General features: G+C 42.3%; 1 protein-coding gene across 1 annotated transcript in view; it reads left to right on the forward strand.

Moving 5' to 3' along the window:
* LOC126251390 (serine/threonine-protein phosphatase PP1-alpha-like) overlaps positions 1–24,688 on the forward strand; it is a 610,425-nt gene that overhangs the window by 361,506 nt on the left and 224,231 nt on the right. The window lies entirely within an intron of this gene.

Raw genomic sequence — 24,688 nt, forward strand, 5'->3', positions numbered from 1 at the left:
CAGAAACCAGATGGCAGTTATAAGAGTCGAGGGGCATGAAAGGGAAGCAGTGGTTGGGAAAGGAGTGAGACAGGGTTGTAGCCTCTCCCCGATGTTATTCAATCTGTATATTGAGCAAGCAGTAAAGGAAACAAAAGAAAAATTCGGAGTAGGTATTAAAATTCATGGAGAAGAAGTAAAAACTTTGAGGTTCGCCGATGACATTGTAATTCTGTCAGAGACAGCAAAGGACTTGGAAGAGCAGTTGAACGGAATGGACAGTGTCTTGAAAGGAGGATATAAAATGAACATCAACAAAAGCAAAACGAGGATAATGGAATGTAGTCAAATTAAATCGGGTGATGCTGAGGGAATTAGATTAGGAAATGAGACACTTAAAGTAGTAAAGGAGTTTTGCTATTTAGGGAGTAAAATAACTGACGATGGTCGAAGGAGAGAGGATATAAAATGTAGACTGGCAATGGCAAGGAAATCGTTTCTGAAGAAGAGAAATTTGTTAACGTCGAGTATAGATTTAAGTGTCAGGAAGTCGTTTCTGAAAGTGTTTGTATGGAGTGTAGCCATGTATGGAAGTGAAACATGGACAATAACTAGTTTGGACAAGAAGAGAATAGAAGCTTTCGAAATGTGGTGCTACAGAAGAATGCTGAAGATAAGGTGGGTAGATGACGTAACTAATGAGGAGGTATTGAATAGGATTGGGGAGAAGATAAGTTTGTGGCACAACTTGACTAGAAGAAGGGATCGGTTGCTAGGACATGTTTTGAGGCATCAAGGGATCACAAATTTAGCATTGGAGGGCAGCGTGGAGGGTAAAAATCGTAGAGGGAGACCAAGAGATGAATACACGAAGCAGATTCAGAAGGATGTAGGTTGCAGTAGGTACTGGGAGATGAAGAAGCTTGCACAGGATAGAGCAGCATGCAGAGCTGCATCAAACCAATCTCAGGACTGAAGACCACAACAACAACAACAGTGTGTAAGCTTAGGGACTTAATGACCTTAGCAGTTAAGTCCCATAAGATTTCACACACATTTGAACATTTTGAACAATAGAGAGCTGCCGAAACGTATAAAAAAGCACTCAACTGAATGTCTTGGACCAAGAGAAGAATTTAATTATTAGCAACGAATATTGTGTGGTCGAGATGAGAGTTACATTATAGAATGTAAATGCAGTGGCTCAAGGAGATTCTAGTTAACGAAAGATATGAAATATAAACTAGAACACGTTGTTATGCTGTCGAGGAGACACCACAGTGATCTGTATAGTCAGCGTGCCAAGCAGTCCTGATCACAATATATTTATTTTCTGTAACTGTTTTCAGCCAGAATAGGCCAACTTCAGACCTGGTTACCTAAAGAATCGTCGCAGCAACTGTTGCGTGTCCAGTTGTTTCAATGACATTTTAGGTAATCAGATCTAACAAATGCATACACTGCCTGAAATGGCCATAAAAAATAAATAAATGTAGAACTAGACCGTTTTACTCAGACAACAATAAACATGAACTTTGTAAAAAGAATGCAAACATCATCTGGTTTCCTTTATTTTGATACGTCCTCGTATAATACAGTTGAAAATGAAAGTGAATTAATATTATGGCACTAGAAATTAATGGAATGAATCATGCTCCCGTCCGCACTCCTTCGATTCACAGAAGCGAAAATATTGACCGTGTCTCCTTTCTTTTACTTTCGTGCCTTGGTGACATGTTAATTACATACTGATAGCGGCATTACTTTCTAAGACGAGCTCTCTGACTTCGCAAAAAGGTATCGACAAAAAACAAGCAAAAGTACGAAGATTGTAAAACGCGGAAATAAACGGAAACATTTACGTCATCGGCGAGCGATAATGACGTTTCCATTACACTTCATAAATGTGACGCCGCCTGCTTCTGTGCATTGTGGACGGGCGGAAGAAATGAACGAAAGGAACTACAAGGCAGTGCCAAACGAGCCTCGGTGAAACTGTGACGAGGAATGAGTGACCACTCGGCAAAAAACGAATCCGGGGCGGGAACAAGGCCGAGCTGTACAGAACGCTGAACGACCGTTCGACTGCCCTTCCATTCCGTTTAGAGAACCGTTTCTTTGGGCACGTTCCTTTGACTCACTTCTAGTGGCCATAATCACAGAAAATTTTTCAGAATGTTAGGGCAGAGATTTCCTAGTGTGGGACACAGCTGCTGTACCTCGTTTGAGGCACTCCACTACCTACAGGGAGATCGGTCACGACTTTGGTTCTGAGCCCAGTCGCTATGAAACAGAGACATTCCTTTTAGTCCCTGGTCCAGTTCCAAAGTCAGCGCCTTCACTCAGTGCCCGCTGGTGGCACGTTCTACCAGCCCAATCTACGTGGCAGCGATTCAGCTGAGCGCTCGCCACATAGTACCGATGTGCTCTACAGCAGTCAGGTAAAACTCCGCCTCCTATTGTTCCGTTGGTCTTAAAGTGATAACTAAAAAGGTGGCAAGTAATGATAATAATTTCGTGTGGCTCAATGGCCTGGTGCAAGTCCTTCAACTGAACGCCACTTCGGCGACTGGCCAATTATCCAAACGGCGAAAGGGAATCTACACTTTAACGTGGAATCCGAACAGCGAGTCGTTTGTGATGACTCCTCATATCGTTGACAGGTGCAGGCTAGGTTAAAACGCAGACTGAAAGATCTGTGGCCCGACCAGTAATCGATCCGCCGACCTTTCGGTTTCCCGAAACGCTAGAGCATCAGGCTTGATAAGTAACCTTGACATAATCGCTGATACAGTTAACATAGTACTTTATTCTTTTTTGATCTAATTACATGGTGGAAAGATATTAACTTTTGCAGAATAGGTTTTGTTAAAGAGTAACTTCTAAATTTCGAAAAAATAATCCCCACAAACCCGAAGATAGCAGTGCGACAAGTATTGCACAATCATCTTAAACAGCTCATGCATCCAAGTTGCAGACTACAATAATTCACAGAAGAATGGAAGAAAATTGAAGTTCTGTTACGTGACGATTAGCTGGCGTTAGGGAAGGTAAAGGCTCCCGAGAGGCAGTTCTGACGCGTTTGATAATGAAAGAAAGCGTTTAGAAAACTGAAGATAGGTTCATAGGGTTTGACGACCTGAAAAAACGTTCGACAATGTAAAATGGCAGAAATGTTGGAATTCTCAGGAAAATAGTGGTAAGCTATAGGGAAAGGCAAGTAACATACAATATGAACAAGAATCACAAGGGACGAATATGAATGGAAGATTAAGAACGAAAGGCTCGGATTAAAAGAGGTGTAAGATAGGGATGGAATTTGTGCGTCGAATAAGCAATGACGGAAACAAGAGAACGGTTTAAGAGTGGGGTAAAAATTCAGTATAGAAAGGTACCAGAGCCTCTGATGACACTGCAGTCCTCAATGAAAGTGAGGGAGAATTGCAGGACGGGTTGAATGGAACGAGAAGTCTAATAAGTACACACCATGGGTTGGAAGTAAACCCAAGAAAGGCGAAAGTAATGAGAAGAAGTACAAACGAGAACAGCGGGAAGCTTAACGTCAAAATTCATGATCACGCAGGAGACGATGTGAAAGGATTCTATCACCTTGGAAACAAAATAGTGACTGACGGACGATGCAGTAAGGAGGGCAAAAAAAAGCAGACTAGCGCAGAGCAAGAGGACTTACCCCCTCAAGAGCAATGTACTCGTATCAAACATCGGCCTTAATAAGAGGAATAAATTTCTGAGAATGTACTTTTGGAGCTCAGAGCTGTTTGAAAGCAAATCACGGACTTTGGGAAACCGGAAAAGAAGAGAACTGAAGCATTTGAGATGTGGTGCTACAGAAGAATGTTGAAAATTAGACAGACTTATAAGGAATGAGGAGCCTCTCAGCAGAATCGACAAGGAAAGGAATATTTGGAAAATATGATGTAACGTGCGTTAAGAACCGAGGAGTAACTTCCGTGGTAAAGGCTGTGAATTCGCCTAAATACTCAGGGGCTATAACTACGAATAGCTCTAATTTGAACGATCAAATAGATAATGTTGTGGAGAAAGCGAACCGAAGACTGCGATATATTGGCAGAACACATAGAAAATGCAACAGGTTTACTAAAGAGACTGCCTACACTACGCTTGTCCGCCCTCTTCTGGAGTATTGCTGTGCGGTGTGAGATCTGCATCAGATAGGAATGTAGGAGGACATCGAAAAAGGTTCAAAGAAAGGCAGCGCTTTTCGTATTATCGCGAAGTAAAGGAGAACGAGCCACGAATATGATAAGCGAATCAGGGTGACCATAATTTTAAAAAAGGCGTTTTTCGTTGCAGCAGGATCTTCTCGTGAAATTTCATACCAATTTTCTCCTCCGAACGTGAAAATAATTTGGTGGCGTCTTCTTACATAGGGAGAATTATCATCACAATAAAATAAGATAAATCAGAGTTCGTACGGAAAGATTTAAATGATCGTTTTTCCGGTGCTATGTTCGAGAGTGGAACGTTAGTCAAGATGGTTCGATGAACCCTCCAAATGGTTCAAATGGCTCTGAGCACTATGGGACTTAACATCTGAGGTCATCAGTCCCCTAGAACTTAGCACTACTTAAACCTAACTAACCTACGGACATCACACACATCCATGCCCGAGGCAGGATTCGAACCTGCGACCGCAGCAGTCTCGCAGTTCCGGACTGAAACGCCTAGAAACGTTCGGCCACCTCGCCCGGCAATGAACCCTCCGCCAGGCACTTAATTGTGAACTGTTGAGTTATCACGTACATGTAGATGGTAGATACAGATGTACTTGAGGAATCTGCAGCGGGCAAAAACTGTAGTGGAAGACATAGCTTGGTTTATGTCCAACAGATGACACAGGACGTTGGGTGGAAGTGCCACTCTTGAGATGAAGAGGCTGGCGCAGGAGAAGTCGTGGCGGGCAGCATCGAACCTGCTAGAAAACTGATAACACCTTGCCGCACCGTCCGAAAAAAAAAATCAATCAATTAATCTAACTGTTCCTCAGAAAAATTTAAATCATTGTGCGCCCACTACTTGTATTTGACATTGATTGCAAATGCTGCACACATGTACAAATTTTTATGTTTGATAATTGTAACGAATATAAGTTGGCTTCTTGAACTGAATAACGTAACAAGTCCATCCTACTAACGAATTTCCAGAGTGTGCAAAACTTAACCGAACTGATCATCTTCAGTTTTCTGCTCTTTGATCAAGTCATTTGGGGCGTCTTTTCAGGCTGCTCGTATGTGCTACCGCCCAGAACATTCTTTAGGATATGAAATCTCTTCCTCCCCCTTTTTCTCTTCGCTTCTACAATCCCTCCGAAGACTGATCTTATAAGGCTCCTTTTTTATATATGTCCTGTAACGTTCATTTTTGGTCTTCTTATGACATTCAGTAATTCTCTCTTTTCTCCCACTCTCCTCAGAAATACAACATTCTACGCTCTGTCCATCCAACTTCTTCTGTTCATTCCTTTCCATTATCGGCCACGTTTCACACCTCAGCCGCGCGGGGTACCCACGCGGCACGCGGTTTAGGGCGCCTTGCCACGGTTCGCTCGGCTCTCCCCTTCGGAGGTTCGAGTCCTCTCTCGAGCATGGTGCGTGTGTGTGTGTGTGTTTTGTCCTTAGCGTAAGTTACTTTAAGTTATATACGAAGACAGTAACTTGTTCTCGAAAGAACAGTTACTGTTGATGACCGTGCAGCATTTCCCTGGAATAAACGATGACTAACTGACAACCTCAGCTGCCGACAGGTGTTGTTGATATACCTCGATGTGGACAGCTGAAGGTGTGTGCCCCGACCGGGACTAGAACCCGGGATCTCCTGCTTACATGGCAGACGCTCTATCCATCTGAGCCACCGAGGACACAGACGAATAGCGCGACTGCAGCGACTTATCCCTTGCACGCTTCCCGTGAGACTCACATTCCCAACTGTCCACAATTCTACATATGTATTGTACGTTATAGACATTTGCCCAACCACTCATTACTCGCGCACGCTTTGGCGATTCCCGTAAGAGTTTGGGCAACCTGTGCACATTCGCACAGACGAAGGTCAATGGCTGGATAGCCTTTAACTATATATACGAAGACAGTAACTTGTTCTCGAAAGAACAGTTACTGTTGATGACTTAGCTATATATACGAAGACAGTAACTTGTTCTCGAAAGAACAGTTACTGTTATCTACACATTACGCAGCACAAACACTTCAATAGACTCCCGTAAATACGGTTAGACTTAAAAGTTTGGCAACGTTTCGTCTAAGGGGCGCCAACTAACATTCATCGCAATGCATCCAATTTTCCACAAGAGTATTTAATATAAATGCAGGCATATTTGCTATGCAAAAGTCACGTACGCACTCACATCCTTTTTTTTTTTTTTTGAGTTTCACAAATTTGAGTTTATTTCCAATAAGAACACAGAAACATCGAAAGCCACAGTTCACAAAAATCAATTTCAGAGCCTTGCCGAATTTCTTAACACCCTGGAGGCGATTGAATAAATCAAGATTAATTGCGTGAGTTATGTTAAGAAAACCGTTAAAGTTCCACAGTATCTCAAATTCCACAATGGCTACACTCTGAAACCTAAGTGTGGCTTGTATCACACGCAGCCCGAAAAGTCCATCAGATGCAAAATAAAATTTCTATGTCCGAAAGCAGGCACTCTGAATGACTCACACACGTGAGCTAGCGGCTATTTCACCGCACATCAGATAAAACTTTCTCCAAACATAGTCTAACACAGCCTGACCACAACCAACGGCGTCCGAACATAGACTCTCTACCAAAACGCCGTTGTTCGCCCAGGGAACCTCGGTCAAGTACCACTGAAGTCAGTTAAACTACTGAACATGAAAATCGATGAAATTCTTAACTTTAACTTTTTGTACACGTAAGATACATCAGATCACACGGAAATTTTTCGAGAAATATTATGCTGTTATCAGTTTTCTTTTATCTGCCATGGTTTTCCTCCGTTTTCTCATTTATAACTGTAAATATTAACAAACAATTTAAATTATACATAAATAATTTCCTATTTATCTAAATTTTACAGTACTGCCGCTACGTTTAATATTTCTCTATTTTTATTTAGTAAGAAAATCTGTTTTTAGTTGCGTGAAATCCACTTTGAGGCGGTGAGTAAAACACTGTTCCGAGGCATCTCTTCAATAGCCCCTGTTGCTGACTCTCGACTCAGCTAATGTGCAGAAAGGGGAAAAAAATGTAGCACGGAAGGGAAATGAAAGCTCGCGCTGCATGCACCACGCTTTGGTAGATTCGGTGAAAGCTCGAAAAGCCCGGCCTGCAATGTTTCATGGACTCGGAGGCTCTCTTCATTTCTCGGTTTATTTCTCCTTCAGTCGCTGCCAAGGAATTAGCTCCTTGTTTCGTCGTTGCACTTGGCAGGACTTCAGAGTTAAACGACCCAAGTTTCAGGAGATTATTTCACTTATTACCATGCCAGCAGTTTGCTGCTGCTTATGATAAACACCCCTATAATCTCATTTGTGAGGCGGGCATATTTAGGACGCCCTGAGTCATTTTTGCTGCCGTTTATTTTTCTTGCATGACGTTCTTCCCATCCGAGTTTGTGAGTTTTTCTTGAAATGTTCGCTTCTTCCGATTCCGCTGCTACCAATAGACCGAAGACGAATAGCTTTCGAAAAGCGTCACTAACACCCCTTGCCGTATATAAATTGATATTCCTCGACACTATAACTTGTAGGACACATGAAAGCACGTGGGGAGCCTAGGATTGCACCAACCTCAGATGCGAATCTCCACAGAAATTTTCCGAAAACAAAATGCATTCGGCATAATAGTAATACCTCAGCCGATAGAACTAGGAATCTGTATGTCGGTTTCATTTTCTTATCACCAGCGAAATGGAACCCCCCCCCCCCCCCCCCACCGCCACCACCCTCCATCCACGACCACCACGAAATGGCAACGATATATTCATCCTCATGTTCAGGTGTAATGCTAGCCTGTCTCTCCCAACACTGCGTCTCAGCAGTTTTTATTGTGCAACAAATTACAGTTTAAAGATTCCCGTGAGAATTCACTCAGGATCAGGCGATACTGCGGAAAATGAAAGACTGCATTTTACAACAGTTAATTACAGGTAACAATTTTCTCACTTATTGTTTCATTTGTTAAAGAAACATGAAAAAGTTAAAGATGCACATTCTGAAAAAATAAACCCATAATGGTTTCGAGTGACACACAGAGACAGTGAAATAGATGAATCTAATCAATGTCGAGGCCTACAGGCATTTTTCAGACAGAGTTTATTAACAGAAGTCCATTGATCCTCTGTGTTTTCCTTTTTAGATTTTTTATTTCCAATATGCATACTATCTTTTGTGTCCTCGTCGATACTTTAGAGTCTTGTACCATAGGAATCAAGGGAGAAGATGTTGGTGGCTGGTATCTTCTTTCTACAACACAACAGCACACTTGTATTAACAAGGTTCTTTATTTACTTAACAGATAGCTGCTACTTAACTTTACAGCGTCGATGGGTTGTGGTAAAAGCTATACCGTAATAGTCCATGTTAGCCTCACTGCTGGTGACATACAATCTCCGCTATGCGATGAATGACAGATGCCAAACTAGGATGCGATTTAGTATGCTAGTGACTGAGACTGCAACTAAGCTAGAGACTGAGACTAAGCTAATAACTGAGACTGGACCCTCCAGCCCGTGGCGGCGATCTAAATACCTGCAGTTGAGAAGGCGTTGGCGGCACGTTGCTTGTGAATCTGTCTTTGGCCTCTCTCCTGATAGGCGTGCTTACTCCTGCACCTATTACCAATCTTGCTACATCTCTGCCAACCGGTGTGCTGGTGACAGCTTACGCCAGCACACTGTCTGATTAACATTAACCAGGCGGTCACCTCTATGTAATGTGGAACTGACCACTAGATGTCACGAGAGGCAGACCCATCAGGAGGCGGCTTGTATTGTGTTGTCAGTAGAGAGTCAGTAACAGCAGAATGGGACACCCAGGAGAGCTCAGTGACCTGGAGCTGACAAAGTCGATTGTTGGTGATGTGAATACAAAGTGGAAAACTGAAGTAACAACCACAGCTAAACCAGCATTAGGTATACGTCATATACTGAAGGACAGGGACCATCTAGCTATGCAGAGAGTGGTTGTAAAAACTCACAGAAAACCAGCGGCTCGAAGTTCAGTTGATTAACAATCACTCCAGAATTGCGAGAACAACTGCCACAAGGAGACATGACGCTAATATAATGTAACGCAGACCCTAGTCTCGACAACGCCCTCAGTTCGGCAGGGAAGAAATATCTCGAGTTCCTACACGTATGCGATATCCATCTAAAGCCACTCATTGTTGATTAGATCCCATGCAGCTAATAAATTGTGGGGATGATGTTTGATACATCTCACACTCTGTTCCAAATAGTCCCAGACATTTACGCTGGGATTCAGATCAGGTGATTTAGCAGGATAGTCGAGGTGCGATGGCGTTCCCGAGTTGGTAAACCAGGAACGAACGCACGCAGGTCAGGTAACACGGCTGTGGTCGTCTTGTGAGACTCATCATGAAGATGTAGAAGAAAAATCAATACTTGGTCATAGAGAGAACTGAAATAACGTCGAGGTTCCTATTCAAGGCAACCTGGACGGCCCAAGTTATGTACGAAAAGCAGCCCCAAAACACTACAAAAGCACCTCTGACCTTAACGACACCATCTACAGTCACTCTACGCTTTGCATCATTTGGAAAGATGTAAAATCGCGACTCATCCAACCATACACATCACACGCCTCCAGTCAGCTACTGAGCAGTTTGTGTTGTTTGGCACACTGAAGACAAGTAGCGTTACGTGCCGCTGTGAGCAATGGCCTTTCTGGAGATACCTGGCTCCAAGTGCCTCCATTATGCAATACCATAAGCAATGTTCTCTGGGAAATTTCTGTCGGATTTAAAGCTGATTGCGATTTGTCTCTGGTCATTGTCGGTATGTGTACATGACTTCAAGTGCTGTACTGTTCCTTGTAGACTTGCTGTACAGGCCTTGTTGGTACATGATCAGATCGGACTATTTAGTCGATGGTTTGGCCATGATCAAGTCCATACATGATAGCTCCTTTCTGCCATTCTGTACGTCTCCACATGTGAGTGCGACGACTCCATACAACCGACTTTTGGCAGCGGTGCGGGATCACATGACCGACTGGTACCACTAATACACCATCTGTAGCGCTCCCAAGTGATCAGTGTGCTCTTTTACGGGGATGACTAACTTTTTAGCTGGTGAGCATATATGTTCTGCTAAAACTGATCCAAAAATCAACACTCTTCTTGTGTACAATGCAGAGATATCATCATATTTAATCCCATCATATTTAATAGGAACTCTCAACACTGATTTATCCCCAAATTCACGCTTTCTTGGGCGACGGAGAAGGAGGAAAGATTATGACTGAGTGTCCCTTCGACTAAGAATTCATTAGGGGCAAAGCTAGGTCGGACTGGATAACAATGTGGCAGGAAATCGGCGTATCATTCCCAAAAAGAAAAAAAACAGTGTTTGCTTGACATTATGTAACAAAACTACGGAACTCCTTAATGTGGTTGGTGAGACTGCGATTTGAGGCACTCTCCTCCCGAGCGAAACCGAATCCAGTAGCTTAGTCACTGCGCCACCTGCCTGAGTAAGTGGTGGATAGTAGTGGAGTTACTTGCTTTGTAAATAAAACCGCCTTTTCTTGCAACAACTTAATTTTTTTCCCCAGATGCGTTTCGCCTTTTTCTTGCACTAAGGCCTCACCAGTGGGATCTATAACGATACTATTACGTTATAGCTCCCACTGGTGATACCTTAAAGCAAGAAAAAGGCGAAACGCATCTGGGGAAAATAAATTAAGTTGTTGCAAGAAAAGGTGGTTTTATTTACAAAACAAGTATTTCTGTGCTTGCCGCGGGAGATAGCCACGCAAACATACTTGTTAGTAGTAGAGTTCTTTTTATATGTAACGCTGGCCCAGTACAGTGCTGTCCACTGTTAATCCACACATCGATACAAATTATAAAAGCGGGTGTATGTATGTAGGTTCCACATCTCATCCTAAACCACTGGACCGATTTCAACGAAGCCTGGTACACGTATCACTCATCGTCTGGAAAGAATCACTGTGGAGGTCAGAACTACCAGCATATCGAAGGATTGGGGGTGGAGGTGAAGAAGCAGAGTAGCCCACGATACGGGAATAACCATACTTCAGTGTTTAAGAGTGAATCATTTAGAGACTTGCAACAACCTTTACACATAATTTCAAACTTTTATGAAACGATGAAAGGAAACAAGAGTGTCGCTTAATACGTTTTATTTGTGCTTGCAGTAAAATTGCCACATGAAGAATGAAGTTTTAATGTACTACTTTTTTACTACTGACTGTATTCGTGACACATTTTTCAGACACTACTCACATGTATCACTGACTGAAGCAGAAAAATTACATGTATGACACTTAGTTCAGCAGATCGTCATAAACACTGAATGTGTGAAAACCTACCGCATCATGCAAGACTATCAGATTCATTACTTCGTTGTTACTAACTCTATTACCGAGCGAGGTGGCGCAGTGGTTAGCACACTGGACTCGCATTCGGGAGGACGACGGTTCAATCCCGTCTCCAGCCATCCTGATTTAGGTTTTCCGTGATTTCCCTAAATCGTTTCAGGCAAATGCCGGGATGGTTCCTTTGAAAGGGCACGGCCGATTTCCTTCCCAATCCTTCCCTAACCCGAGCTTGCGCTCCGTCTCTAATGACCTCGTTGTCGACGGGACGTTAAACACTAACCACCACCACCACCACTAACTCTATTCGCAACACTTTTCACAGATGTATCGACATTTGTCTCTGAATGTACCTAGAAAAAAGTCATTGTACGACCTTATAAAAACTGAGATGCGTGAGAAACATCTGCAACTTGCTTGACGTTTCAGTGTATTACTCCTTTACTATTAATTCTGTTGACAAACATTTGCAGACAGTAGACACGTGTACCACTGGATGTACATGCAAAATTATGTCATTATACAGCACGTAGTAGAGGACGAAACGACATCATAACCATTGAGCTGCGTGAAATTGAAACTGTAGGGCAAAATACGCTAGTTATACAGGTGAAATATGTGTACAAATACGTGCGAAATACGTTAACTACATGTGAAATATATTGGACAAGTGCGTAAGCGAGCAAGACTATGGGTAAAAAGCTCATCCTGAACATCTGGAACGATGTTATTCAATTTTAGTTACAATCTGGAAAGAAATACTGTAGCCTCCTACTGGGGTGGGTGTGATAACCTGAAGAGAGAAGGGAGTAGGAGAAGATGGACTGAGAGAGAGGTAGGCGTAGGATACAGGCAAATATAAGAGGAGGAGGAGGAGGAGGAGGAGGAGGAGGACAACGACAACAACGACATGATAGAGTTAGGGGTGGCGAAAATGGAAGGACAGAGAGGAGAGAAGAGGAGGAGATCGACAGACAGAAGGAAGAGGAGGAGATGGAGAGAGATAGGGGGAGGAAGAAACAGGCAGAGAGATGTGGGAGGGGAGATGAACAGAGAGAGGGAGAGGAGAGGTAAATTGACAAAGAAATGGGGAGATAGATTTAGAGGGATGACGAGGAGATGGACAGAGGGAAGGGGAAGGGATAGATGGACAGAGGGAGGGAAGAGGAGCAGATGGACAGAGGGATGGACAGGAGGAGATGGACAGAGATAGAAGCTGAAGGAGGTGGACAGAGACGGAAAGCTATGGAGGTGATGGGCAGGGACAGATGGTATGGATAAAGAGAGAGGAGAAGTGGATAAAGAGTTAGGGGATGGATAGAGAGAAGAGGAAGGAAGAGACGGACCGGAAGAGGTGGGAGGAGAAGTACTAATAGAAGATTGGGATAAATAAATGCCGGCCGGGGTGGCCGAGCGGCTCTAGGCGCTGCAGTCTGGAACCACGCGACCGCTACGGTCGCAGGTTCGAATCCTGCCTCGGGCATGGATATTTGTGATGTCCTTAGGTTAGTTAGGTTTAAGTAGTTCTAAGTTCTAGGGGACTGATGACCTCAGAAGTTAAGTCCCATAGTGCTCAGAGCCATTTGAACCACCTTGATAAATAAATACCTGGGAAACGGCGGGTTTCTCAGCTAGTAAAAACGTAAACCCAAACACTTCTCCCGAAGTCTGCTGCACCAGCAGAAATCTAAATCTGCTGCTGAGACACTGCTTAACATAAAAAATTACAAATTAATGTCAACGGTAGACCAAATATTCATTCTCAGACAAGTAACTGAAAAGATGTGAGAATCGGATAAGAAGGTACACTGCCTATTTATAGATATCAAAAAAGCCTATGGTGTCCACAGAGAAAGCAAGTGGAGGATAATGAAAGAATTAGGAATACCTCTGATCAGGCTGACCAGAATGTGTATGGAGAAAATTAAATGCAAAGCGATGATTGAAGGCAGTGTTTTAATGTCTTATGGTGGAGACTGCATCTCGCCATCCCTTTTAACTTGGTTCTTGAAAAGGTCCTAAAAAAGGCGTCATCTATTGGAAGAAGTTTAAATGAAGAGGGTCAAGTGAAAGCGTAAGTGTTTGCCGATTATATTGTCATTATAGCATAGGAGTCAGATGGAGTAATAAGAACAACTAAAGTGCTAATAGAGGAAGCACAAAACGTGAGTCTGAGCATGAAGCAAGATAAAATAGAGTGTCCGTTTGAAACGAAAAACAATGAAGAGGAAACTGAGGGATCACTGGCAGCAGAAAATATGGAATTTAAGAAGATTAGGTCCCAACATGGAGGAGGAGATAATGAACTGGATAAAATCTGTAGAGAGAAGATGTCAGTTCTCAATGAGCAAACCATACAGCATGAACTACTAATAAGAAAACGAAACTCCACATCTGCAACACAACTGTGTGACCGGTATTAATGCCTGGGGATGAAACATCGACACATGAAGAAGAAGATGAGAGAAAAATTATGACCTTCAAAAACAAGTTGTCAAGAAAAATCTTAGCACTTGATAGAAAATGGAATTTTTAGAAGACAGGAAAATACAGGAACCCTCACGTTGTTCAGTGAACAAAATGTGACACCTACAATAGAGAGTAGAAGAATTAAATTGGTGGGTCATGTATTCACAAGAGGAAAAATGATGGTAAAGACAGTGCTGGAAGGGAAGCTACAAGACACTAGACCACTCGTCGGACCAAAACTGAGATGAATGGATGGAGTCAACAAAGACCTCGAAACCCTGGAAGTCCATGAGAACAAGGGAAGTGACAACGACCAATGGAAAAGGTTAAGGAGTGAGAGAATGAACTGACTGCAGTTTGTGTTGCCAATTAAGTGCTACGAGGGGCATTCAACACTTATTTTTTCTTGACCAATTTCGGTTGAAAAAGCGCGGAATTTATTGTGGGTCATCTTGGAATACTCCCTCTTCAGCCTTTATAGTTTCATGAAGTTTCAATAGATGGTGGGGCTATACATAAACTTCAAAATGTCCCTGTAGCAGAGGTACCTTCCAAGCAGATAGCTGTCATTGAGTTTCTTTCGGGGGAAAACCAGAGCATTGCAGATATTCATAAGCACTTGCAGAATGTCCTCGGAGACATGGCAGTGAGCAAAAGCACGATGAGTCTTTGGCCGAGATGTGTGTCGTCGTCGTAAACCTGTCCGAAGTCCCACGTGCCACCCGACCGCACACAGCTGTGACTCCTGCAATGTTGGAACTTGCAGACACTCTTATTTAAGGGGATCGATGGATCACAATCAAACACCTCGCTGCTCAACTGGACGTCTTTGTTGGTGGTGCTAACACATTCGTCCACCTGTTGGTGTACTCTAAGGTTTGTGCCCATTGCGTAGCTGGTGGTCTAATAGAAGGCCATAAAGAGCAACAAAGAACAATCTGTGCGGAATTGCTTGTGCGATACAAGGCTGATCCTGGCCATTTTCTGTCGAACATTGTCATAGGCGTTGAAACATGGCTTCATCACTTCGAGCCGGAAACAAAAAGGCAACCCATGGAGTGGCGCCACACCTACTCTCCACTGAAGAGAAAATTCAAAGACGCAACGATCAACTCTGAAGTGTGTTGCGCCACTCTCAGGAAATTGAAGAAACAACTTCATCGTGTTCGTCGCCACAAAAATGCAAACGAGGTTCCCCTGTCCGTGACAATGCAAGACTTCATATATGTGTGCGCACCCGAGAAGAGCTCACAAAAAGGCATTGGACTGTTCTTCGTCATCTACCCTACAGCCCGGATCTCACTCCTTCCGACCAACCTGCTTTCAGAAAAAAGAAATGTGTTGCATTACTTACTAAAAAGCACACGTGTATCTTCTTTTGAAACCTTACACTCTGCTCAAGAAACTCATATCTGAAGCTTGTATTTTTTTGTTATGTTTAATTTCATGTACCCAACTGTCGCTTCCGTACAGCAGTGATTGTATTACCATTATTTATATTAAAAAAACAAAAACAAGAAACAAAAGGAACACCATCTGAACAGGCCTTGAAGGCCCAACGGTACCAACCAATCGCTGTGTCATCCTCAGCCTTTAGGCGTCACCAGTTGCAGATACAGAGGGACATATAGTCAGCACAACGCTCTCCCATCTGTTGTGTTTTCGTAACCGGTGACTCTACTTCTCAATCAAGTCGCTCCTCAATTAGTCTCACGAGGGCTGAGTGCTCTCCACTTTCCAACAGCATTCGGCAGCCCCAATTGGTGACCCATAAAAGTGCTAGCCAAGGTGATCTGAAGGGAATCAGTGTTACCACCGTGACAAAGCCATTAGCCATAGTTTATAAAAACAGATTTGAATATGTATTTGGCTTTACCATCTAAGTGTTTACTGCTCCGCAGATACTGCATACAACATCTACTCAAAAATCTTGGAAAGTAGTAGAACAGTTTCTGGTGTGCGTACTGTAAGACCTTTGGCACACACACCATCAGATTATTTGCCTTGTCGCTCTAACGAAGTAGGCGAGTGTCAGCAATATGTCTCGTGGCGTGTTTATCTTCTGCCATTAGGTCAGACGACAGAAAGGCCACTTGCACGCTTAGAGTATCAGATTGACGGTGACCAACTTTAAACAGAACTTGATTAATTTTCACACACATATATTAAAATAATAAAAAGCATAAAATTACTTAACTTGGTTCTGGATGCTATTTACAATGGAAAATCTGAAGTTCACTTGGTATTGGTACGTTAATCTTATTCTCACATATCTCTGATACTTGACAAAATGTCTATACATTTCTCTTCATGGCTATGTACAGGAATATGATAATCTTATTAGGTGCAGACTGAAACTTGACTATAGACTGGTACAGACAAATGCAGACTAATGCAGACAGACTGATTGGAGGTCTGTACACTCGTTATAATACCTCGCGCGTTCAGGTATCACTGCGCGAGTGTGATCCGCGAGGAGAAAAGGTTCTATGTTAGCAGCAATCTCATTGACTGCGTTACATATTAATACGTGGATCGGCGGAAGCAGAATTTGGTCCGTCTCTTAGGCAGCGCCATCTCGTAGTGCGGAGATGGACGAGCGCTGCGCCTGTGGTGTTGTGCTTAGCGGGGCGCGGTCTAGTGGGAAAGTTGTGTATGCGCTGACTCCGCGGAACTATGTACACAACACAGTTGGAGCTGAGGAACTTCTTGAAGAAGATCAAACTGGATTTATGGAGAAAAAAATGTTCGTGCAGAGACAATATTTTTAGAATATACACTCACATATCTCTGATACTTGACAAAATGTCTATACATTTCTCTTCATGGCTATGTACAGGAATATGATAATCTTATTAGGTGCAGACTGAAACTTGACTATAGACTGGTACAGACAAATGCAGACTAATGCAGACAGACTGATCGGAGGTCTGTACACTCGTTATAATACCTCGCGCGTTCAGGTATCACTGCGCGAGTGTGATCCGCGAGGAGAAAAGGTTCTATGTTAGCAGCAATCTCATTGACTGCGTTACATATTAATACGTGGATCGGCGGAAGCAGAATTTGGTCCGTCTCTTAGGCAGCGCCATCTCGTAGTGCGGAGATGGACGAGCGCTGCGCCTGTGGTGTTGTGCTTAGCGGGGCGCGGTCTAGTGGGAAAGTTGTGTACGCGCTGACTCCGCGGAACTATGTACACAACACAGTTGGAGCTGAGGAACTTCTTGAAGAAGATCAAACTGGATTTATGGAGAAAAAAATGTTCATGCAGAGACAATATTTTTAGAATATAACAACTCGTAGAAAAACGAACCGAATGTAATATTGAAAGCCATGTTGCTTTTGTAGATTTTGAAGATTATTCAATGGAGATGACAAAAACAATTGTCCGCAAAAATGATAAAAGTGTCTACCCAAACACACCTCGAACTGCGACTAAAACCTTATGTCAATTCCGGCCGGGGTGGCCGAGCGGTTCTAGGCGCTTCAGGTCTGGAACCGCCTCGGGCATGAATGTGTGTGATGTCCTTAGGTTAGTTAGGTTTAAGTAGTTCTAACTTCTGGGGGACTGATGACCTCAGATGTTAAGTCCCATAGTGCTCAGAGCCATTTGAATTTGAACCTTACGTCAATTAATTCCACGGTCATATCCTGAAGACCACGTGTTGCCGAACGGTCACCGTAGCGTCCTCTGCCATATGATGTCATGTAGATGCGGTGTGGAGGGGCATGGGGCCGGTTCATAGCTCGCGCGCCCGTTTCCAGCTTTCCAGCCCTAAGAGCCGATACTTCTCACTCAAAAAGTGTCTTCATTGGTCTCACAAGGCTGCGTGTACCTTGTTCCAGTACTCCGACCAAGGTAAACTCCATAGCAATACTGGGAGTTGAATCCGGATCCTCCATGTGGCAGTCAGACACGCTAACCGGTCAGCTGCTGTCCGCGTCAGTAGCTGAGCGCTCAGCGAGGCGTTTTGCTGAACGAAGGGGCCGGGGTTCGATTCCCGGTTGGCTAGGGGATTTTCTCCGCTCGGGAACAGGTTGTTGTGTTGTCCTCACGTTGGTATCGTTATAATTGACATTCAGCTATTGAGATGGCTGTAGGGGCACGTCCAAAAACCAGTAAATTGAAAAAAAAAAAAAGAGCTCAACAGCGGACGGTGACAAGGCTTGAAGTCGTGACACAAAAAATGCAATAAATACGGGGGACAAAATAATAGATGTCATAAGAATGAACAAGAGTGTTCTCTTCCATCCACTCTCTTTTCCTGTTCGTACTGACGATGCCCTTACAAGCTGGATATCAGAGAATTATCCAGAAATTAAATTAGATAAAGGCGCTAATCTAAGTACGCTAGTATTTGCAAATGTCGAAGTAATAGTACAAGAATGTGGAGATCAGTTCAGAATGTCAGTTCGTGCACTAAATCAAGTACTGAGAAACAATCTTAGAATATCCTTACACGAGAGCAATATTATGTCCTTTCAAGATACTAACACAGTGCTGTGGAAGATAATAATTAAGAACAAAGTAACTGAACTGTCGTAACTTTATGAGTGTCTGTGTTGCAACATTATGATAATAATATTTATGAAACCTCGGAAAAATTTCAAGCTATTTGCGGACCAATAACACTTACACACTAAACCCGAATAGATACTGAAATGAGTTTTTACAAAACTATGACAATACAATTATCGTTGTACGGAAGCGACAGTTGGATACAGTAAAATAAATACAGCAACAAGATACAAGCAATAGATATGAGTTTCTTGAGCAAGAAGAAGGTCTACAAAAGAAAATATATAATTAGAAATGGAAACTTTCGTAATGTATATAATATAAATGAGGGAATAATTGAACACACAGACATATGGAAACAACATGTGAACAGCAAGGGGAATGAAATTGTGCAAGAATATCCTGACATACAATCCGAAATGAGACACGTAAGTCGACGAAGGAGACGATGCATGTATACTTTATTGAGACAGAACAAGCAGAGACCTAATCCATGTACCCAAGCAACGACAAAGATAACGTCGCCGACAAATACGAAGGGCAACTCGACTATTGATGCAGTATTTGCTATTCAATAGGTCAGTGAAAAACGCAGACAGTGTAAATGAGAAACACAGTTTTTTTTTATAGGTACAGAAAAGGTTTTATATGGGTAAACCAGAAGGGAATGTGGAACACCAAGGAAGATTGAGACAGTTAAAGTTCTGCGTGAAACTATAAGCAAACTGTTAAATTTAGGCAAAATTTGTAAGAACATGTATGATTTACAGAGGAGAATAGTAGGATTGTTTTCAAGTGATCTGCAATGAGACTGTTTCACAACAGAGGATAAAGAAAGTTCTAGAAAGGCGTGTACCCACACAAGAGTGTTGTACTCCGCTGACTTCTATATACACATGATGTGGCTGACTTGTTCATACTGGAAAGGATTTCTATGTAAGTACTCACTCTCAAGAAAACAAAATAAATGTCCTTTATAATGGCAGATCAAAAAGACCAATGGCAATGAAATGATAGAACAAGTAAATATTTGCAGATGTCTGGAATGCGAGATAATTTAGGAGTACAGCCAAGACGTTGTACAAATATTACATAAATTCGTTTTAATAAATGGAATATTTAGCTAAAATTTGGGAAACGAAAAGGAGAATAATGAATTACATACAGTCTCTGTGAAAGGCTGACTCAGGATCATTTGAAATCAGTAATTTGAAAGAACAGACAATGAAAGTTTACTCCTAAAGGCTAAAGTTTGTATAAGACAAATCAGGGACCACGCAATAGCAGCTACATCATCTAATTCCTGAAGCGGTGTGAGTGACTCCTTTGTTTGCAAAACAGAAGGCAATAATACTTAGATACGTAAATGTAATCACATAAAAGCCTCGGTCTCGCGGCGGTCATTGATCCTGTTAACTCTCCGGCGACAGCTAATAATGTTTCCTTTTTGTAATACACAGTATGTACCATACTATCAAGTTTGAGTTACCAGCCATGAGAGGATCATTACTCAGACATTAAAAGGAAACTCTGCAAAGCCGTTGCAAGTCGGGGAAGTGATAAGAGTTATAAACCGACGTTCGGAGCACAAGAAGATTACGTCCAGAAGTGGCTCTAAGGAGACGGGGAACTTTAGGTTGCCTGTCTGATCTTTTTGCACGGGACTGCTCCATCAATCACTCAGGCATTATATTCGCGAGACGTTTAACTGCTAAGCTAATATTCCTTTAACTTTTACCAGAAGAGAATTACGTTGAATTTAAGAGCACATTCTACTGCTTTAGCAGCGTTAACTCCTATATTTTGTACATCATTTCAGTGGGTTGGCAGAGGCGGTTTTCATTTAATTTTGCCGCTACATTGGCGAAAGCGACATAGGGAGGGTAAAAGTCTGAATATTATTTTGTGAACAGTAAATGCTGTTATGTTCGTAGTCCGTAGAGGATCAGTGAGGATAACCGTTCTGCTAAAAATGTTCATTACTTTTTAAATTGGAGTAAGTTATAGCATGTAAATGACAATGTTAGACGCAGTTCTATGGCTCAAAGCTGGGCAACAGGGAAGGTGCCTGCAGCCTTTCTACCACGATGCATAAGCCTCCATCCTCCCCTTTCGCTCTCCGTCTCAACTCAGAGGTGCCTTGCTCTGTGACGCCCACTATAGCAGTTCCCCGCCATCAGCTATCAATATCCAGTTATAAACTGTTACTCTCCTACCTTTTAATTTTGTGAACTGAACTTGGACTAAACTGTGCTACTGTTCTGTATATTCGTATATGTCTGTGTTGTAACTCTGAAGAATGTAAGTGGAGTAATAAATGCTGTCTGATAAATGAATCACCAAAACTGAAACTGCTTATCTGTATTTTAATTAACTGTAGCCAAATTAGTAAGAAAGCCAAAGCTGTAAGCTAAATAAACTGTGTTGTGCGGTACATTAGTAGTGCTACAGTGCGTTACGTCAGAATGTGTTGAAACGTCGCCTTTTTGAACAATTATACACGACTGTCCTTAAACTGACACACAATATTTTTAGCGCAACGCAATCTGACTTTCAATAATCCCTACAAAAGAATGGGCCCTGACTAACATTAAACTATACCTTTCACAAATCACTTACCTCACAAAAATCTTCGCTACTCAAGCTACTGCAATACAGCGAGCGCCACTACTGCCAGCTAAATAAAAGATTCAAACTACTGAAGGCACTAACTACTGATAGGCATAGTTAGCAAATGAAAGATTTTGATAGAGAACAAACAATGTATTTACCTCAATAGTCATAATATATATATAGCAGTTCATGACAAATTTCAAAACTCCGCCATCTCTCTCCCCACATCCATCACTGCTGGCGGCTCACCTCCAACTGCACAACGCTACGCGCTGTTCACAGCCAGCTGCCTAACACTACAATGGCGAGTATTACAACAATGCAAAGCAGCCACAGACTGCACACAGCACAGCCAGTGATTTTCATACAGAGGTGGCGTTACCAATAAAAAAAACCTAAACAGCCTACTTACAGTGTGACTTTCAATTCTAACAAACAAGCTAATAGAATGAAAATATTACATAAGGTACCAATGGAATTTTGTAAGAATGAACAGCCAAAGTGTATCTACTAAGATCTCCTGTAAATTTACGCACGCAATCTAAGGAAACTTACAGAACACAAAATGATACACACGCAAATGTAACACTACACTGTAGTAATAAGACTCTGTGCATATGAAACGAAATCTTAAATGATCCATATTTAAACTGTATCTGATACTGAATTTTGAAAAACTATGCTGACTGTGAGTGATATAACTGTAGCCTTACCTGTGGCAGTGAAACTTGGTACTGCTCGAAGTGCTTAACACAAAACATGCAGCTTAGCAGCAAACAAGCCAAATAGGAAAGAAAGTGCAAGAGCATGCAACTATTCTAAACACATTATGCTTTGATTTTAGCCACTGTGCTCCGCAGAGTGCAATACGGTGACACATATAGTCGGAAAATATGAAATTTTTTCGTAAGACGACGGTGGTGGAATCTGAACTCTCTAAGTGACTGAAGGAAAATTGACTTATAAAAAGTATTTTGTAAAAATTGGAAATCATTGCCTGATTATTACAATGATCTTTACAAAATTTATCTTTTGTAGCCCGCATCTCGTGGTCGTGCGGTAGCGTTCTCGCTTCCCACGCCCGGGTTCCCGGGTTCGATTCCCGGCGGGGTCAGGGATTTTCTCTGCCTCGTGATGGCTGGGTGTTGTGTGCTGTCCTTAGGTTAGTTAGGTTTAAGTAGTTCTAAGTTCTAGGGGACTGATGACCATAGATGTTAAGTCCCATAGTGCTCAGAGCCATTATCTTTTGTAAGAAGTTCACCTCTGCCAAGTTTACTGTACGCCTATATCTACATCTATATCTGCAAACCACCGTGAGGTGCATGATAAAGGGTACGTCTCATTGTACCAATTATTAGGGTGTCTTCCTGTCCCATTCAAGTATGGTGCGCCGGAAGAATGATTCTTTGGATGCCTCTGTGCGTGCAGTAATTATCTAAATCTTGTCTTCACGATTCCTATGTGAGCGATACGTAGGGTGTTGTAGTATAACCCTAGAGTAATCATTTAAAGCCGGTATTTGAAACTTTGTTAATAGACTCTTCAAGAGTCTTCCAGTTCAGTTCCTTCAGTATCTTTGTGACACTTTCCCACAGATTAAATAAACTTGTGACTATTCGTGCTTCTCTTCTCTGTATATGTTCAGTATCCCCTGTTAGTCCTCTTTGGTACGGTTTCCACACTCTTGAGCAATATTCTAGAACCGGTCGCACGAGTGATTTGTAAGCAATCTCCTTTGTAGACTGATTGCACTTCTCCAGTATTCTATCAATAAACCGAAGTCTACCATGTGCTTAACCCACGACCGAACCTGTGTGATCATTCCATTTCATATGCCTACAAAATATCACACCCAGGTATTTCTATGAGTTGGCCGATTCCAACAGTGACTCATTGATATTATAGTCATAGAATACTATTTTTTTCGGTTTGAGAAGTGCAAAATTTTACATTTCTGAGCATTTCGAGCAAGTTGCCAATCTCTGCATCACGTTAAAATCTTATCAAGATCTGACTGAATATGTATGGAGCTTCTTTCAGATAGTACGTCATTATAGATAACTGTATCGTCTGCAAAAGCCTGATTTTACTATTAATATTGTCTACAGGGTCATTAATATACAATATGAACAGCAAAGGTCCCAACACATTTCCCTGGGGGCGCACCCGAAGTAATTTCTACATCTGACGATGACTCTTCATCCAAGGTAACATGCTGTGTAAGTGGTAAAGGAGTGGTAGAATCTAGAATTCCTGAGTGCGAGCCATGTGAACTGATAACGTTGCTTAGTCAGATCTGAACAATGAAGCTGACTGACCCACTCCAATAAAGAAATATTCCACTGTAACGTTCCGTTATTCAAACACATCTTAAACTACGCGCAAGCAAGCAAGGCAGCAACAACTTTACGTCATAATCTTCAATTGTCTAATTGATCTTTACCAAATGACAATTCATCCTTCTCTGATTCTTTATCTCTGTGCTGTGCAAGCTATTATTTCCATCCGCCCAGCAGTACAGCCGAACCCTCAGCCTCTCACTAGCTTCGCTTAGAATGCATTGCAGCGGCAATGCTACTGATAACCAAAGATAACAGTGCTTGTACTTAGCACCTCTGTGATGTAACATATCGACTACCGAAACTTCTGTTCGAAAAATATCCTGTATACGAGAAATATGACACATAGAGTGAAAATAAAGCTTACATCACTCATGTTGAATACCAAAAATAAACTAGAAACCTTACAAAACTTTAGAGGCTAATATTTCAATATTCAGTCAGTTTTCTGTATTCCTTTACTGCCTTTGTTTAGGAAGCAATTCCCTTCTCACAAGGGGCGCAGGTTTATTGAGTAATTCATTTTGTCGTAATGTTGTTTTTCTATCTCGTTTTTTCTTACATTATCTCTTGCTGTGGCCGGCAATTACTGAGATGCGTCATTCATAAGGAGAAAGCGTTCAGAAGCTGGGGCCGAATAGGTACCGGAGCCCCTAAATCCTGAGCGCAGTGACGTTTACGGCCCATCTCCCAGCCAATGTTATCGCCTTCCGAGGCACCCACTCACTTCCCGCAAGAACGGCGGCAGACACGGCTGTGAGAGCACGATAGTAATGCGATCAATGCAGCTAAGTAGGCGAAGGAAAACAACGGAAGGTGGAAGATATCGGCGTCCATGTTGACGCCGGGTTCCTTCACTTCCGAAACGCAGTCGATGCAGTTCCGCACTATCGCTTATGAATTATAAGGTTGGTGCATAAGTTCGTAGCGTTTTTGTTTTGTATGTTGGTTTATTTATCGATTGTCATTTTTTATTGGCAGTTCACTCTTGCTATCTGAGTTTACATATTGTCATATTGAGATAGTGGGTGGAGCTGTGGACGCCAGAAAATGGAGTGCCAAGTGGAGAAATCGGAACATTTCCTGTGTTTGCGTTCAACAGAGGGGTAACAGCAGCGGAGGCAGCGAGAAACATTTGCGCCGTGTATGGAGACAATGTCACTGGA

Source organism: Schistocerca nitens, chromosome 4 (genome assembly GCF_023898315.1).
Source record: "Schistocerca nitens isolate TAMUIC-IGC-003100 chromosome 4, iqSchNite1.1, whole genome shotgun sequence".
In the NCBI taxonomy this organism is placed as follows: Eukaryota; Metazoa; Arthropoda; class Insecta; order Orthoptera; family Acrididae; genus Schistocerca; species Schistocerca nitens.